The 20,092-nt window shown below is 39.6% G+C and overlaps 1 long non-coding RNA gene across 1 annotated transcript in view; it reads left to right on the plus strand.

Annotated features, from left to right (window-relative positions):
* The window catches only part of LOC134508515 (uncharacterized), a 49,085-nt gene extending 30,224 nt beyond the window's left edge, over positions 1 to 18,861 (plus strand). The window contains exons 2-3 of the long non-coding RNA XR_010069075.1: positions 12,386 to 12,482; positions 18,067 to 18,861. This is a non-coding gene — a long non-coding RNA (uncharacterized LOC134508515). The remainder of the gene's footprint in view (positions 1 to 12,385; positions 12,483 to 18,066) is intronic.
* The last annotated feature ends 1,231 nt before the right edge of the window (positions 18,862 to 20,092 follow it).

Below are 20,092 nucleotides of genomic sequence, written 5' to 3' on the forward strand. Positions count from 1 at the left end.
TTCTCCTCTCCTGGGAGCAAGAGGTGGGGGAGAGCATCTGTCATCTTGTCATTGGCCAATCCAGCCTAAACCAAGACACAAGTCCACCACTAAACCATGTCCCTAGATACCACATCTACCACATCTTTTAAATACCACCAGGGATAGTGACCACTTCCCTGGGCAGATTGTTCTAATCCTTGATAACCCTTTTGGTGAAGAAATTTTTCATTATATCAAACTTAAATTTCCCCTGGAGCAAATTGAGGCCGTTTCCTCTTGCCCTATCACTTGTTACTTGGGCAAAGAGACTGACACCCACCTTGCTACTTTCAGGTAGTTGTAGAGAGCGACCAGGTCTCTCCTCAGCCTCCTTTTCTCCAGACTAAATAACCCCAGTTCCCTCAGCTGCTCCTCATAAGACTTGTGCTCTAGACCCCTCACCAGCTTTGTTGCTCTTCTTTGGACACACTCCAGCACCTCAATGTCTTATTTGCAGTGAGGGGCCCAAAACTGAACAGAGTATTTGAGGTGCGGCCTCGCCACTGCTGAGTACAGCGGGACGATCACTTCCCTAGTCCTACTCACCATACTATTCCTGGTACATGCCAGGATGCTGTTCGCCTTCTTGGTCACCTGGGCACACTGCTGCCTCATATTCAGATGTCAGTAAACCAACACCCCCAGGGTCCTTTTCTGCCAGGCATCTTCCCCAAGCCTGTAGTGTTGCATGGGGTTGTTGTGACTCATGGAAACTGTCCACAAAAAGTTCCTGTAATGTACCAAACCCGAGTTTTCTAAAAAGAATGTTTGCCAGAATTTTTTCGGAATTTCAAATCCTGCAAAGCAAAATAGCGAGCATCAGGGGAGAGACATTTGGCTTGTAAAACTGAAGCTGTAATGGTTTTTCTTGGCAGAGTTATAAGGCAAGTTATGAGAAGTGATAATTGACCTTAAAATTCCTGGATGTGCCTGAAATATTTGCATGTGTGTGTGTAGAAATGTTTTAAAATTTGTATAGTTCACTGAAAGAAACAAACATTTCAGGTGCTTATGAGACTGTGATTTTAATCATGACAATAACACAACTCATTTCTATAGAGCTATAATCCTCAAATGACAGGTCAAGACCCTCAAGCAAGTCATGAGGTGGTAGGTGGTAGGAGACAGAAAGCAGCAGCAGCAGTTTTACATCCTGTGAGCTGTGCAGAAGCTCAGTTCTTTCAAGGTGGAAAAATGAGAAAAGACCATAGTGACTGACAGTAAGCATTTGTTAGACAAGATCTGCCTTTCATTACTGGCACTCAGTTTCTGCAAAGAAGGGAAGTAAACATAAACACTTGCTGCCACTTATTATTCCCATTTTCCAAGACCCTATTCTGGAGACGCCAAACTGCTAGCATGGGTATACCTTTACTAGGTTGTGCAAAGGACAGAGCTTGCAATGAGTTTGACCACTGATGGTTACGCATTTTTCCATACTAATATCCAAATACTGCCCACGTACTAGACAAATGAGAAAATCATATTGCTTTCAAGTTCCCACATTCCCTTAAGAATTTCAAGTATTAAAAAATACTTACAAGAATTATGTCTGATAAAACTTTAAAAAATTGTTGTCATATATGTTGCTACATCTATTGACATGCCAAGAGAATGAAATCAAAACTCAAAATGTCTTGATGACACTTCCAAAAAACTAACAAAGTCTGCAAATTCCATCTTCATTTCAAATTTACTTAGAGCCTGAAGAATGTTGCTCAGCTCTTCCAGGCATTTTCTCAAGGCAGTAGGTGATGAAGGATAGTTTTCCCAGGATTTCTCCAACTGAACTGCAGGCTTAGTAACATTACATCATACATATTTTTCTTATGCTTAATGGGGTTTAGTCTTTAATTTTAAATTGTATGAAACCTCACTCTGAAAGTAAACCAGGAAGGATGCTGTTTCAAGAATGAATGAAAATTTTTACCCTTTGACAATAACCTTTAATTTTTCATTTTGGGTTTTGTTGTATTGTCTCTTTTAATGGTTTCCATACTGACTGCCCATTTATCATTTACATATTTCTCATGATAAGAAGTGCATTACAGAATGTTAATTAAAAAAGTATTATTTCTTATTCTATGAGAATACAAAATTTTTCAGCCTTCAAAAATGGTATTATATATACTATATATATAATATATACTAAATGGTATTATATATATTATATATACATATATATATACACATTATATATATATGACAAAAAGAAAAGAAGTTGCTTTGCAATTTGCATTTAAAGCAGCACTGAAAATTTATTCTTTCAGTTTTCTGACTGTCATATGGTCATTTTTTAGGACAATTAGGTATTGCTGTTACTTAAATTGCAGAAATACTGGCAGAAGAATGTTTTTCTTACCTTAGGTCTTACATTATTAATTATATTATCCATGTAATACCTCTGTCAAATAATTTGCTATTTTGACTTCAATTTGTTTCATCTTATTCTCCAGAATATAAACTTCTCAGGTCACTTAATTGACTTTTTAAATGAGTATCATTTTAATAGTACAGGTGTATTTTATTTGTTTTCAAAGAAATGCTTCTTAAGTATGCATCTCAAATTATCACGTCACAGTTTAAAAATAAGAATATATTGTTTCCTTGTCTTTAAATGTTAAAAAATGACATTTTTTTACAAATGACATCTACATTTGCAGAATTGTACCATATATATCATGCTTGGAGCTTGAATTTCAGCTTGAAGCTGACATTAGTTGGAAAATTCTTCATCAATTGTGAGCTCACTATACTTCAAAACTTTGAATCAAATAACTTCTTATTCTCAAATATGCTGGTCTTAAAATAATTCATCATTAAACTGCTACCACATGCTGAACCAGTGGTTTTAACAGGGGTCTAACTAAAAGATTGTGAAATACAATATGGAATTTTACACCAAAAGTCATAGTAACAGCAGGGTAATTGATTATAACTTGTACCCTCTGCCGCATTTGTAAATTTTAATGAAGAATGAGAACTCCATATGACAGCACAAAAAGAATGTTAATGATCTAAAAGGTATTGTCATTAGTTTATCAGCATTAATAAAACCATACTTTACTTATATGCGATACAATCCAATATTTTATGAAAACCAAAAGAACAGTGCCTAAAGTTATCCAGCTGTTTAAATGGTCTTCTTATACAAATGGTAACAAAAAAAATCCATCCAGTTAAACACAGGTAACCTGTGAGTTTCAACTACATTAAGAGCTACTTATTTTCTTAGGTGTATAAATATGTGTTCTGGTAAATAATGTGAGCAGAAAGATGTTCTCTTAAATGTATGTCCTTAAGTTTTATATTGGAGTAAGACATTGATTAAGTAATTCATGTTTATATAGCACATATATAAGCATTTGTAAACCTGATTTTAATGTTAGTCTTCATCGAATGCAAACATACTTTCCACTTTGCAATTGCAATTTTTCTTAAGGTTGCATAGACTTACCCTAAAACTCAAATATATTGTTTCAGCATTGTGAGACATGTTTCCTAAACACAAAGACGGCTTTATTTACTTGACTGAACACGTTCAGATCATCAATCACTTCCTCATAGTGGATACTAGGATAAACACAGACACTTTCCCCGACCACAGCTGAGCTGTGTCTTGAGTAAGGCGTGACCAATAGCTTTTTTATCTTCTGGCATGCTAAAAAAAAACAACAAAGAAAGAACAGAAGTAGAAACAAAACCCTTTCTCTGCATTCATCATTTTTGAATGGGAAGGGAACAGGGCTGGTGTATCCAGAGAGAGTTAATTGAGCATGGCCAACAGGGCATAGCGTGGCAGTTTGCATGGAAGGGTGTGGGAAGGGCGCGGAAAGCTCAGGAGGGAAGCTCAGCTGTGGTCTCTACCCAAAAGACGCAGTTTCCTGCGTCTTCTGCACTTGTCAGAGCAGACGTAGCCATACAAACAGAGCTCTCATGGAGGCATGCAGCCACCCAGGTCTCTGGCTGCAGGGGGTGCCTTAACCTCTCATGGCTAGTGGACGGTAAAAGAGATGACAGCTGTGTGAGATGCAATCAAGTGGATAACCTACTCAGCCTGGTAGCAGAGCTAAAAGAGGAAGTAGAAAGGCCGTGGAGCATCAGGGAGTGTAAGAAATTGATTGGTAAAAAACCAGAGGAGCCACCAAAAAAACCCCGAGCTGAAGGTTGTTCTGGTACCCTCCCCCTGCTAGACCGAAGGCAGTGGCCAAAAGAAGGGTATTGAATGGACGCTAGTCCGTACTAAGGGTGCCAAGCAAACCCCCTCCTTGCCCACATTCCCTAACCAGGTGCCTCTGTATAATAGGTATGAGGCTTTCAAGGAGGCAGGCCAGCCTATGGATAGCATGGAAGATGGTTTGGCTACACCAGAAGAGTTGCCAGGACCAGTAAGGCCTACTCCCCATTTGAAAACCACCTCCACAAGGAAGAAGAGGCGAGCTATAGCAGTAGGTGACTCCCTTCTGAGGGGAACAGAGGGCCTAATATGCTGGGCAGACCTTCTTCATAGGGAAGTATGCTGCCTCCCTGGGGCCCAGGTCCGGGACATGGCTAGAAAACTTACCAGCCTGGTTCGGCCCTACCACCCACTGTTCCTCTTTCACGTGGGTGGTGATGAGGTGGCAACACATAGCCCAAGAACAATCAAAAGAGACTTCAGGGCCTTGGGAAGGTTAATAAGGGAGTCTGGGGTGCAGGTTATCTTTTCTTCTGTTCTCCCAGTTACAGGCAGGCACTCTGAAAGAAACAGACATGTGCATTCTGTCAATACATGGCTCCGTGGCTGGTGTCACTGCCACAGTTTTGGGTTTTTCCACAATGGGATGGCCTAAACGGCACGAGGCTTGTTGGTGTCGGATGGGGCTCATCTTTCCGACAGGGGGAAGAGGGTGTTTGCTCATGAGCTAGCAGGGTTCATTGACTGGGCTTTAAACTAGACTTATTGGGGGAAGGGGATATTACCTGGCTTGCTCTTGACAAGCCAAGGGATGATGCTCTAAGGACTGAGGGATGGGTCACTAGCAAAGGCCTTCAGCCTGTTGCTCCGAGATGTGCTGGGTACACTGCAGCACACTCAAAGTCTTATGGGGAGGAGCCAGGGGCTCCTGAGGCAATAGGACCCGGGGAGTCACAGATAAACACCTCAAAGGAAGACCACCTGAAGAGCAGCATGAAGGAAAGGCAGACGCTCCAGCCAGTGAGTCAGCTTCATCAGGTGCCCAACTGAAGTGGCTTTACGCAAATTCACGTAGCATGGGAAACAAGCAAGAGGAGTTAGAGATGTGCGCACACCTCCAGGGCTATGATCTTATTGGCATCAGAGAGACATGGTGGGATGGCTCTTATGCTTGGAGTGTTGGAATGGAGGGATACAGACTCTTCAGGAAGGACAGGCTGGGGAGATGAGGAGGGGGTGTTGCTCTCTATATCAATGAACAGCTGGAGTCCATGGAGCTCCACCTGGGGATGGACGAAGACCCAACGGAGAGCTTAGGGGTCAAGATTAAAGGGAACACAGGGGCAGGTGACATTACAGTAGGGGTCTGCTACAGGCCACCTGACCAAGACATTGGAGTGGAGGAGGCCCTCCATAGACAGATAGGAGCAGGAGCAGCATTGCATTCACAGACCCTGGTCACCATGGGGGACTTCAGCCACCCTGAGATCTGTTGGAAGGACAACACAGTGGGGCAAGAGAAATCCAGGAAGTTCTTGGAATGTGTCGATGACAACTTTCTTCTCCAAATGGCAGAGGAGCCAATGAGGGTCTGTGAACCTCCGGGAACTATGCTGGTCCAGGAACCCATAGTTCCTGGGTCCAGGAACTATGCTGGACCTTGTCCTTGCCGACAAGGAGAGGCTGGTGGGGAATAACAAGCCCAAGGGTAGCCTTGGCTGCAGTGATCATGAAATGGTAGAATTCAAGATCCTTCGAGCAGTAAGGAGGGCACACAGCAGGCTCGCTACCCTGGACTTCAGGAGAGCAGACTTTGGCCTCTTGAGGGACCTGCTTGGCAGGGTAACATGGCAAAAAGTACTGGAGGAAAGAGGGCCCCAAGAAAGCTGGTTAGTATTCAAGGATCACCTCCTCCAAGCTCAGGAGCGGTGCATCCCAAGAAAAAAGAAGTCAGGCAAAAATGTCAAGAGGCCTGCGTGGATTAACAACCTCAAAAGCAAAAAGGAGGCCTACAGAGGGTGGAAGCAAGGACGGGTTGACTGGATGGAATACAGAGTGTCCAAGTGGCCAGGAACCAGATTAGGCAAGCTAAACCCAGATAGAATTATATCTGGCTAAGGAAATCAAGGATAACAAGAAAAAATTCTATAAGTATGTCAGGGATAAAGGCAAGAGTAGGGAAGATGCGGGCCCTCCTTTCCACAAGGAAACAGGAGACTTGATCACCCAGGATATGGAGAAGGCTGAGGTGCTGAATGACTTTTTTGCCTCAGTCTTCACCAGCAAGGGCTGCAACCACACCACCCAAGTTGCAGAAGGCAAAGGCAGGGTCTATGAGAATGAAGAACCACCCACTGTAGGAGAAGATCAGGTTCAAGACCATCTGAGGAACCTGACGGTGCATAAGTCCATAGGACCTGATGAAGTCCATCCACGGGTCCTGAGGGAACTAGCATATGAAGTCACTAAGCTGCTTTCCGTTATATTTGAAAAGTTGTGGCAGTCTGGTAAAGTTTCTGCTGACTGAAAAAAGGGAAACATAACACCCATTTTCAAAAAGGGAAAAAAGGAAGATCCAGGGAACTACAGACCACTCAGTCTCACCTCTGTGCCCAGCAAGATCATGGAGCAGATCCTCCTGGAAACTATGCTAAGGCACATGGAAAATAAGGAGGTGGCTGGCCATAGCCAAAATGGCTCCACCAAAGGCAAACCGCGCCTGACAAATTTGGTGGCCTTCTATGATGTTGCCACAGCATTGGTAGATAAGGGGAGAGCAACCGATCTCATCTACCTGGACTTATGCAAAGCATTTGACACTGGCCTGCATGACATCCTGGTCTCTAAATTGGAAAGGCGTGGATTTGATGGATGGACCACTTGGTGGATAAGGAACTGGCTAGATGGCTGCACTCAAAGGGTTGTAGTCAATGGCTCAACGTCCAAGTGGAAACCAGTGACGAGTGGCATTCCTCGGAGTCAGTACTGGGACCAGTGCCATTTAACATCTTTGTCGGAGACACAGACAGTGCACCCTCAGCAAGTTTGCTAATGACACCAAACTGTGTGGGGCGGTCAACACACTACAGGGAAGGGATGCCATCCAGAGGGACCTGGACAGGCTTGAGAGGTGGGCCTGTACGAACCTCATGAAATTCAACCAGGCCAAGTGCAAGGTCCTGCACCTGGGTCATGGCAATCCCAGGCACAAATGCAAGCTGGGCAGAGAATGGCTTGAGGGCAGCCCCAAGCAGAAGGACTTGGGAGTGCTGGTGGACAAGAAGCTCAACATGAGCAGGCAATGTGCACTTGCAGCCCAGAAAACCAACTGCATCCTGTGCTGCATCAAAAGAAGTATGGCCAGCAGTTCGAGGGAGGTGATGCTACCCCTCTGCTCCACTCTGGTGAGACCACACCTGGAGTACTGCATGCAGCTCTGGAGCCCTCAGCAGAAGAAGGACATGGACCTGTTGGAATGAGTCCAGTGGAGGGCCACGAAGATGATCAGAGGGCTGAAGCACCTATGCTATGAGGACAGGCTGAGAAGCTCTGGGGAGACCTTATAGCAGCCTTCCAGTACCTGAACGGGGCTTACAGGAAAGATGGGGAGGGACTCATTATCACGGAGTGAAATGATAGGACAAGGGGTAATGGCCTCAAACTGAAAGAGGGTAGATTTAGGTTGGATATTAGGAAGAAATTCTTTACTGTGAGGGTGGTGAGGTGGAGGAACAAGGGAGATTGTGGATACCCCATCCCTGGAAGTGTTCAAGACCAGGCTGGATGGGGCTTTGAGCAACCTGTTCTAGTGGGAGGTGTCCCTGACCATGGCAGGGGGCTTCAACCAGATGACCTTGAAGGTACCTTCCAACCCAAACTATTCTATGATTCTATGATTCTATGATTTTGTCTCGATACAAACTTGCGTTTGCAGAGGACAAAAGCAATCTGCTGTGTCAGCTCTTTTGACAGCAGATGTCATGAATGTTTGAGCCACTCAGAATGTCTTGCTTATATCTGCATAGCTCTGATTTGTATCCAAATTAATTTCCTATATATTTTCTTTTTTTTGGGGGGTGGGGTGGTTTTGCTGGGTTATTTATTTATTTAATTAATTTGGTTTGGTTTTGTTGTTGTTGTTGCTGGGTTTTTTTTGTGTTATGGGTTGGGTTTTTTTGTGTGCTTCGTTTTGTTTTAGTTTGTTTTTTAATATTAGTCACCTCCTGTTGGTTTGCCTTCCTCACACCACTTTACTGGTGAGCCACAGATCCCCAATCACTTTCACTGGATGTGCAGAGAGGCTGGGGAAAGAGGTTATAGTCTAGTTATGTTTCTTTAGCTGTGTGCACATTTATTGAGGGGAGTTCAGGGAGATGCAGGTTATTATAATCATTAAATTAAATATTGTTGTAGTTAGTGTTTTAAACATCTTAAAAAGTACAAAAATATTACAGCATTCTGTCAGAAAATAAGAGAAAACTTTTTTCCGTCAGAGTGGTCAAACACTGGAAATGGTTCCCCAGAATGGCTGAGGAATTTCCATCCATGGAGATATTAATCTCCTGACTAGACATGTTCCAGAGCAACCTAGTGTCGATTTAAGTCTGGTGTCTACTTTAAGCAGTGGTATCAATATAAATGCATTAATTATTCCATATCAGCAAGAGAAAAAAGAGGAAGGAGCAGCAGAGACATCATATGACAAGGAGACAAAGGAGTTGTTAAAGTTGTTATTAACAATTGTGAAATAAGACAAGTGGAAATGGTGGAAAGTAACAGCACAGAGTTGCAAAGAGTCTAGGAAAAACAGTAAAGGGGCTTTTGCTTGGCATAGTGAATCAGAGAAAACCAGCTGCCTGACAAAAAAAAGTGAACTAAAATGGACAGAGCAACACAGATGATTCTGTGATGGTGTAACTGTTAGGAGGTAAGTGCTAGGGAGAAAAAAAGAAGCAAAGAAACTATGACTCTAAGATTCTGGGACATTTAAGCTGCAGGCAGGAGGATTTGGTTGGGTGGAAAGAAATGAAAAGACATTTTAAGCAATATTAAGCAGTAAGATTTAAACAGACATAGTAATAAATAAAGACATGAAAGTTTAAGATCTCTTATTTTAGTTCCTCATACAGCTCTAACCTTGAATTAGTTTTGGAGAGGAGCAATTTAACAAAGATATGTAGTAATACAGTTACAACTTGTCTTTAGGTCACAAAAAGAGGCAAGTTTTAGATAAACATATCTAAACCAACCCTTATTATTGTGTGTTACACAACACTTGAAAAATCAAGCCCAGAGGTACAGTCTTTTACTTAAAATGAAAAAAAAAAATTACATTACCTGTTCTTTAATACCACTGGCAATAATCTTATATCAGGCAAAGGCAGTGACTTCCCATAGTCCCACCACCAAATTTTAAATACCATGGTTCATTTTAGACACAAACATTTTGTATGCAAAAAACACAAGTCTATTTTCTATCTGGTCAGGCAGAAGTGCATGGCATTTGCACAAGAGTGGTATTTCTGGGATCCCAGCAAATGACCATAGAGTCCTGACCTGTCTATGTTTCCTTCCTCAGAAATGCAGATATTTGAACACACATATAAAGCAGGCCAAGACCTGAATTTATTCCCATATTTCTTCTTCATAAACAACTGTAGTGACAAGTCACACATCAACCCGATTGAACTTCATAATATTACGTCATCTCTTTGGAAGCGATGGATTTCATCCATGATGTTCAGTCTCAGAATAATAATTGCTTAAAAAAAATAAAAATCAAGGAAAGTAAAACAAAAGATCTAAACTAAAATGTGCAAAATGTCACCTTGCATGAACAATGCTAGCAAAATTCTTATACTCAGACTGATATAAAAACCTGAAGGCAGATATACCTTAAATAGTAATAGGAAGGAAATGCAGCCCTGCAAAATGTAAATTAAGTTACTCATGTTCTGCATCCCCACCTACACAAAAGCAGAGTCTATACATTTTTTCTCATCAGTGTGAAGCATACATTCAAACCTGGCTCAACATTAGAGAAAATTCTAAGCAAGTTCTAATGGACTTGGTTAAGGGTGCTGGCTGAACGCTCTGCAGGTTGTGCACTCCACTACAAATGACAAACATGGTCAACTAAAAAATTTCCACAGCCCTTTCTGTAGTACCAGAAGCTTGTAAGTTGCATTCACAGTATCACAGAATTGCATAATATACAACAGGTTTTCTGTCAGCCTAAGTATCCATAATGATCTATTGCTGAAAAATGCGTTCTCACTCTGCTGGTGTAATATAAAATAATCACCATAAAAATCTGGAAAATTTTAATGCTGCTCATTTCAGAGGAGTAAACACAACCAACATTTGTAATCATGACGGCAACAGGAAACAACCTAGACTTAGGAGGTCTTATCCTTCTATGTGTAATAATAAGTCATTCATCCATTAAGAAACCAGGAAAGTTGAGAAGATAAAAAAAGTTCTCTGTAGGGGTTACCCTTAGATTAGTTCCAGAGCTCTCATGGTCCACCCCATTCACATACAAAACACATCATGCAACAGGTCAGATTTTGCCCTCTGGCCCTTCTTTTGCTATTCCTTCTTCACAGTTGCTTCAGTGATGAATATCCCACTGCCTCTCTTGTGACTGCCTGCTCAACACCACCCATCTGCAGTGGCATTTTTCTTCCTTTCTGAAGACAGATCCATGGGCATCACTGGAGCATCAGCTGAAGCTGGATCTTACCCATAACTGTTAACATGGATGAAGCAGCCCATAATGTGTATGCATCTTTTCAGATAAGAAGTTGTCTGATTCAATGTCGCTTTACCTGCTCAAGCTGTTTTACCTTTCTGATTACCATTATCTCAGGAAATAAAAAAAATCTGTCAATTTTCTGTATTTGGCTTTTATATGCCTTTTATAAGGCACATTTTATAAGCTCTGGGATAGATCTCTTGCTCTTTCCCATCACAGTTGTTCCATTTATACTAATTGACATATAAACAGAGAACTAGAGAGAGTGAATAAATCCATAGCCTAGTAGGTGTGTAGGTACGTGAGCTACGGACCACTCAGGTTCACTTGCTTGTTCTGCCAGAGTATCTCATATCCCATTGAAATGTAATGTCTCTGGATCAATTATTATTAGCATCTCTGTGTTTTTTCAGGAAGGAAAGGGAAACTTCAAAAAATATTGCATTTATCCTGACATTGATGGCAATACTTTGGAAATTATTAAGATATTTCTCCCACCAACCTCTAAGCACAATGTCTGGGAACATTTTCCAAGGTGTATTTACTAAAGTTCCTGTTTTCACATGAACACTGAAAATGATACTGTTGAAAGGATGTGTTTTGAGCATGCGTTCTGCTCACTGTTTTAAGTTATGTTCCTCTGTGGAGCCAAGAAGTCTGAAGTGGGACCTGAAATGCTGCATACTGAGAACTGGCATTTGGCACAGAACTAGATTTTTATTCAGAAAGCTCACAGCAAGGAACCTCACTCAGTGAGCCAAGCTGCCTTCAGTGAATGAAGTAAGGAGATATGTAAAAAAGGTACTCCCAAGTAAGCTGCATTCCATCTAGGTGTCTATCTATGCTCCTTATAAATAACCTGTAGAATTACAGCAGCAGCTACACCAATAAAGAAAGTTAACCAATTCCTGTATGTGTCTTCATTCCATTAAAACACCAAGAAACACACTATCTTTGTAGAGCTGGCTAATGTCTAGTAGCTAAGATGCCTGAAATAATTAGCTTTATGGAAAAAATCACTATAACACACTAGACTTTGGGAATCCAAAATGGATTTTGTTAAGTTTTTGTATTTATAAAGCAATGATATTTTAAGGGAATTGGTAGATCTTTTGCATGTAGTATCACATACATTATAAGTATTTAATATTGTATTTTACTATAAAATATTCTAATATGTATCAAAATAATATTCCTAATATAACTGATGTTTTTGGAGGTGATAAGGATATAGACAGTTCTACTAAGGCACAAGCTGAATAGATGCCAATTCTCATCACCAGTTTGCATTACAAAAGCAGCACTGAAAAAATGCTATATTTGTAAAGAAAAAAAAAACAAACACAAAAAAACAACCCAGCTCTTTGCATTTGACATTGCTTTAGTTAAACTGTAAACAGAATTCACTTTGAAATTTTGTATTCACTAAGATCATAGCTGTAGACTCCTGGAAGACAATCTTCAGCATCATGCATCGAACATCCTGCAAATAAATATAACTTCCCTTCTGGCACAGTGAAATGTAAGGTAAGGATTGAATGACTGATTTATAACATGGCTCCTGAGTTAATAAGTACAATTTCTATAAAATCCAGGATGTTTTCAGATTTATTCTTTACAGCAAATAATATATGTAAAACATTTATTGGATTCAGGCATAATAAACTTCATCCGCAATCTGATGAAAATTCCTACTTGCTTGCATTATATGTAGCATTTTCAAAAGCAGTATAAGGGATCAGTATACTAAAATGGCATATGCATTCCCATTGCTTGCATATGAAGCTTTCATTTTACTCTTCAGTATATTAAAAGGACTACAAATAATTTTACAAAATTCAGAAGTATTACAGAAAAAAAGCCTTCCTTTGATTTTTTAGAATTGAAATGCATACTTTCAACTTGTTGCTGAAAAAAAAGTGTTGTTTTGTCCTTATGACACATCTTTAAGCAGTGTGAATCAAAAAGCACGACAAAGAAATGAAAAGTAGTTCTAAATCAAGGAAAGTAGAAGCTATTGCCTCTTAAGTAAAAAATAGAAGCTTATCAGTGTGTTTAAAGAAAATTAGTATAGATTAAAAACCTAGAAAGCAAAAATACATTGATGCCAAATTTTTACCTGTAATTCACCACTGCTGTTGAAACAGAACAATGTTATTCTTCCTTCAGTTTGACTAATATGGAGATTTGGATTCTAGTTGTATTTTTCCAGATTTTGTTCTGTTTTAATTTGTATATTGATTTCAATAATTTTAATTTTTCAGTAGATACCGATGTGATTGTTTTACACTATCTTCTTTACACTATCTTTTACAATTAGTCGTTCAGAGTGATTCATATATTTGAGTACTTTTACAACAACTTTTGCTAAGCTTTTCTTACTAAGGAAGCCTGTGCTACTCTTCTATGTTATCTGTTACACATATCTAATTGTTGCGTATTTTTTTGTGATTAAACATTGTGGATTTTCATATAGGTATATAGTTTAAAGGATGCATATGCCATTTTAGTATACTGATCCCTTATACCACTTTTGAAAATGCTACATATAATATCTGATCAATTTTTCTCTCTAAAGCATCTATCTCTAAAATGATAATGAACTAGTAGAAGTATACATGTAGAGAGAGCAAAAATACAGTTGCTTTGCTTGACTATAGAAAGTTTAATCTATGAGAGTCACGTCACATGTCTTTCCTATATCCAAGACTGAAATCTATGCAGTAAGTGGAAATCTTAAAAAGATAGACTACTGCTACAGGCCAAATGAGACACTGGTATAGTGATTATATGGATTATAAATATGTGTTTCAGAAACAGATGATTTCAAAATACAGTGAGGTCAGCAGTCCTCCTGACAGTCCTTCGACATGACTCTCATGGTTAAGGACTCCACGCCATGCAACTGTTTGGCTGTCATGTTTTTCATTTGTTTTTTTGGCTGCACCACATGAAATCAATTCCAAGCAACAAAATAAAATCTTTTTGAAAGCAGAAAACAGTCAGAAGTTTTATGTACGTACTACAATTCTTTTATTTATAAGAATACATATTACAATGACAATTAAATGCAGAGTCCAGAAGGGAGTGCTGAGAATTAAGGCTCAAAGCTTCTGGGCCTTATCTAACCAAAAACATGCAAAATCACTGAACCAGTTCTATTTCTCACTCTCTTTGTCTTTTAAAAGGAAGTAATACTAAGCAACATCATAGGAATGCTGCAAGCTTTGGTTACCTGATACTCTGAAGAGCTTCAGTATTCTTAGAAGCATCGAAATGTTCTTATTCCTTTTAAGATTAAAAATTCCCTTTTTCTTTAAGAATGTATGTCTCTCCAGTAGACAAATTGGCTCCTTATGGGAAAAGCGTGTGCAAGAGGCAGTGAACACAATGGCATAAATTAAGAGTAATGTTAAGGAACCTTACAAATGATTGTAAAACAGTTAACAAACGTGATCTTTTGCTGTAGGTTGTTTTCTGTGGTGTGTTTCCACTTAGCAGTCAGGTTGCTTATTGCACTCAGGCAGAGCAGTTCTGTTGATGTGTGTTCCCTGAGAAGCCTGACACTGAGAGCAGGGCTTTGTCTAGCTTAGAGACAGTTGCACCAGCAAATGCACCAGTTTCACCTCGGTGCAGCATATTGCACTAGAAAATTGCTCAGCAATACATCAACATAATTATACAAGAACAACTGCCTCTAACTTATCCACAGCTGGAAACCTCATGCCACATTATCTAAATTTTATTCCCTTAGACCATCGCTCTTCAACATTTTTAATTGATAGATCACCTAGCCTTTTTAAAATACATGCACAAAACTGCATGCCTCTCCTGTTAAGTACCAGGCAAGACAGCTGAGGATTGCTGTGTATCATGTAAGTAAATAGAAAGTTATTACTTTATAAAATTGTGGTTTATCTCAAAATTAGAAACGATTAAATCCAGAAGACCAAAAAAAGAATGTGGCGCTTGGGCTGGGATGCCAGAAGATACCCACAGCAATCATGAATTAACTCCTAGCTTTCCTTCAGGGTACTTGCTATTTCTCTGATTGCAGTATTTTTTACAAATTATCTTCTCCTGCCTTATGAGTAAATTGTGACTTATGGACAATGGGCTAAATAACACTGCAGATGTACTTATGAGCTCCCAACAAGAGAAAGAAAGTACAGTTAGCATCTGAAATTAGGTGGGAGTGGGGACAGGAACTTAAGCCTGTTGGAGGGAGGACAGCAAGGAATACAATTACAAACCATACGCAGATCCTTAGTGTGAAAAATAGTGAAGGTATTGTTGGCTTTCGCCATAATAAGGCTATAAATCTTTGACTTATAAGGATAACTAACCTTTAGTAAATTAGGAAACATGAGAAACCTCAAAGAATTGGCCTTGGGCTGGGTATCGTGCTGGCCAAGACTTTCTTCTTTCCAGTAGGTATTATTTCCAGCTTCACTATAATTGCTCACTAGCCATGTTGGGGAAAGGGGGACAGAGGTCCATGGCCAGCTTTCCAGGCCAAATGGTCCTCCACACACCCAACAGTTAAACATATTAAACATACTGTCTACAGATTTTCCCAAGGTTACAAACTCATTTTCCCATTTGAGGGAAAAATTTGTTGCAGGGACTATTGCAGGGGCTTGTAGAACCACGGTTAGAAAGACTCCGCACTTGCTCCCCAGATCCGGACTGTCTGGTCCGAGTTCCACACACGCAGCAATCAAGCCCCAAACCCGCCCAACCAAGCGGTACTTACAGTCCTGTTTTCTTGCCTGGGTCTTCGTGCACAAGAATTATGGGCTACCGCGGTTTTTCCTGGGGAGACTTACCCCTTTTGCTTTATGAGTCCCTCCTCTCGTGGGATTATTAGCTTGGAGTCTCAACAGGCACCGGGAAGTCCTCCGAGCAGGCCGCCAAAATCGGTGGGGTGCACCTCCTGCTGGGGGTCTCGGAGCCCACTGGGACCAAGTGGATTATCCCGGACGAGCCCCCAAATTGTAACAAATAGCCAGATCCCTTAAACAGAAATGGCCCTTATTTTATTATAGGGACAAAGTCAATAAAGCAAAAGCACAGCGCTGGGTACATGACTCAAGTCAGAGGCACACCAGCTAACACTTCAACCATGTCTTATGTACATTCAATATTGCATACGTATTCACTATTTTAGACAGAGTAATTGTTTATAATGACTGATTGTTATTAGTCCTTTTTCTCTTCTATTTGTGTGTTTCCTTCTGACAATTGTTTCTGAGGATCGATGATCTTCAGTTCCCTTTTCCCGTGCATCTGTTTCCTTCTGGTAGGATCGATTATCATCAACTCCCTTCTCCTATGCATCTGTTTCCTTCTGTTAATCACTTGTGGAGTCTTTTGGAGAAGTTCTCTTTTGTTTCTCTCGGATGTTTTTCTTCATGATGTTTTTCTTCATAGTTGCTGTTAGTTGTTATCTTTGAGGTTTCTCATGTTTCCTAATTTACTAAAGGTTAGTTATCCTTATAAGTCAAAGATTTATAGCCTTATTATGGCGAAAGCCAACAACACCTTCACTATTTTTCACAACCAGAACTCAACAAATTTTCTGTACCTGCAACTTACATGGATATCCTTATTAAGTATGCTGTGAATTTACACATTCATTTTCACTAACTAGGTTGGCTCTATAAAATGTTACTTTGTTAATCACTAGCAACTAGTGATAGTTTTTGTCTGGTAAATATTTTTAGAACTCTTTTTTTTCAAACTGAAAGGGGATGTTCAAATAACGAGTAGTGCATAGAATGGTATTAAAGTTCCAGTAAAAACGCTGAAGGTATACTATTGCAAGGTATTTACACGATCATGCACTACAAACAGAAGACTGGAGCTAGTTTGTTCTGAATGAGACACCCTCGTGGGAAATGGGAATCACAACACAAGCAGTGGAGGCAGCCATGACCACCCCTGTTGCAGGAAGCTACCAAACAGTGCTCTGCAGTGCCTCGCAATATGTGAATCTGTCATTCAAAGTGAAGTGCTATGAATGCTCCAACCTTTAGGCCCTTTCAAACAGCTTAAATCACTATTATATTTCATATTCTATTATTTTAGTAGAAGTTTAAAGAGGTGATAATTGTATTCTTCTTCCTTAATTGGTGACATGAGATCTGTAAGGTTAGGGATACAGAGAAGTCAACACAATAAGGACGGCTTTTCTACTACCCTACTAGTAAGCTTGAGGCTAAGCTATGGCTCAGTAAACTTTTGCTTCACACCAGAGAAGCAGAGGAACAGTAGCACCAGCAGCAGATAGATTTAACTGGATAAGGGCAATGCTAGCTGAAATTCCAACAGAGAAAATATCTGGTTTCCAGCTGTAATTTTTGATATTCACATTTTCTGTTTCTTGAGCAAATTCAGGTTTAAGTAAGTATGTTCTGCCTTCCCGGCCTTTTCCTTTACTTCAAATTGACTCCTCTATTCTTTATTTCATCTATTAAATTATGCAAGCTGCTGCAAACTCTTGAACTACAGCCATTTGTGGTTGAGTGATTGTTGTGATATAAAGTGAGGAAGCAGTGCCCACTACAGTTGAGTTTTGATTTCCATCCTTCACATGTAGCCAGTAAATTCACCTGGGGCTGAGTTTATATGAAATAGGATCTGTGTTGATAACTGTCAAACACCATCTTCCTTATTTCGGTTTAAGTTTGAACTCTTGCAGTTTCTGGCACTGGCACCAGTAGCTAACCTGACATTTCCTGCCGACAAGGATTCTTCAGCATTTTAACGTGTTGGTTTTTTTATTATTCATTTCTACTACTCTAAAACCCATAGAGAACATAGGAGATATGCATATCTGTATACGGTAGAGACAATTTTAAAATACAGAACAGTAGTAATTAAAAGTTTCCCTTATTCGTTGCAACCTGGATCTTTCTTGATGAAGCCATACTTTGATAACGCGGTAATTTTCACCATAATGTTTCTTTTCCTTTGATTACCAACTGGTCCCAAGATGTAAACACACACAAAGGCCTAGTGATAGATATGTGAGTGTCTTGGAAATATGGCATCAATGTCAACCTTGCTGCATGCCTGAAGCACCGTTGAACACATTATTTCCTTACAGAGTAACCGAAGGCACAAGAATCTACTGGAACTTCTTCTAACTCATCTCCCATAGGAAATCAGCTAAATGAGTTTCTGGACCTCCACAGGAAATCAGCTAAATGAGTTTCTGGACCTCTAAATAGTGGTCCGATTTTTTTACAGCACTGCTGTGAGCCAGCAGTATTTCCCTTGTTGCCTGTGTATGCATTCTCCTCGATGCTAACATGCCTCTTCAGACTGAAAGCATATACCATTCTGACTTATGAATAGGTGTTCCAGTTCCCTTAATTGTCCTAATGGATCACTTCAAGACCATAATAATGGTCAAACTTTCAATATTGTCCCACAGATGTAGCAGACTGTATATTATGATCTGAATCAAATGTATCAGTACCATAATTTCCAATATTCTTAAATCCCTATAATTTTCAAGTAGGAACGTAGATTTACACATTATGATTTTTGTAAAACTGTTAAGCAGTAGAATTCCATGCTAGAGGGCTCCCTTAGGCTAAAAATACCCCAAACCAATTAGAAGTAATTTTAAAAGGACACAAACAGGGAATTGTCAGTTTTGAGTGAAATGGTTAAAGGTCTCGAAAATCCTACAGTGATTCAGAAAAATAATTGTCTAAATTTGCTCTTCTGACAAATCACAGCATAACAATGTATATTATACGTATCTTGTGAAGTAACTGGTGGAAGAAATGGTTAGATGCTGATCCTGGTTATCCTTAACAATAATTAAATAAATTTAATTAAATAATAATTAAATTAAAATTTAGAAGATAAATAACTGGGCCCAGTATTAACAGGTCTCATCTCATTCTTATTATTGATATCCCATGATCCCAGTGTTCCCAGTTGGAGTGTAATTTGTGACTACATTAAAAAGTAGGCATTTTTCATTGTCATATTTAGATTTTGAGGTAAAACAAGACTAGATTAGGTAGGAAACAGAATTTCTATTTAAAAGAGATATATCAATGAATGGAGCACCTTGATCTGATGTATAAATGTTGACTATCATATCGGGTATCGTACTGGTACATGTATGTAAAACATTCTACTGTCTGTATTTTTTGTGAAGCCTATTCCCAACTGCTTCTATTTGCTCTACAATAAGGGTTTGCGGAGATATGCAAAGGGTAAGACAATAAAACATGGGATGGTCACTTTTCCACAGCAAGGTGCATTATTCACTCAGATATACAAAGCATTCCTGAATTCCATTCCTCTCTCAGATCCCAGCTGGAGGGTTCTCTGTTATTCTTGCATTTTTAATGAAATACAGAGATCACTTTAGTAGCTCTGTTGATGACCAGACAGCCATGTGTCTCCAATTAACAATAAGTGGAGCTATTGTGCATCCTACATTTTGCAATATGGAGTTCCTAAACTGAGCAACTTTTATAATTGATATAGAAGTTGAAATAGGCAATACCACAAGGGAAAATGCTAATGCTCAACTGACTTCTCCCTAGTCCCTGCCCCTGCTATGAGGTAATTTCACTTCACGCAGCACAGAAAAACATTCAAGCCAATCAGTTATTACAAATCATCAGGAATACGATTTTTGAAAACATCTTCTTGTTAATCTTCCAGGTCTTCTCTGACTACACTAACTCCTTAATGGTAACTCTTGCCACTCATTAGCAATAACATTTTTACAGTTTTTAAGTGGACACCTACCTATGTTTGCTTAAATTAGCTATAATATATTCAGGGACTTAACAGTAAAGCACCTTGTAAAGAAATACCCCAAGACTCCTTTGAGTGGAAAACCTAAATTGATGTTTACCCCTGGCTGAATTCCAATAAAAAACAAAGGTAAAATGTGCATAACACCTTCTTCAGTTCACAGTGAACAACACTTTGTTCCTGAAAGATAACTGACTATCATATTTGCATATAATCTACTTGACAGCTATAAAAAATAGAAATGATGGAAAACACACCTTCATCACTGTATAGATAAATCTGAAATAAATTCATTACAAATTTTTTGAAAACTCAAGCATATCACTCTTATGACTGTACACAAA

The sequence above is a fragment of the Chroicocephalus ridibundus genome, chromosome Z (genome assembly GCF_963924245.1).
Source record: "Chroicocephalus ridibundus chromosome Z, bChrRid1.1, whole genome shotgun sequence".
NCBI classification, from domain to species: domain Eukaryota; kingdom Metazoa; phylum Chordata; class Aves; order Charadriiformes; family Laridae; genus Chroicocephalus; species Chroicocephalus ridibundus.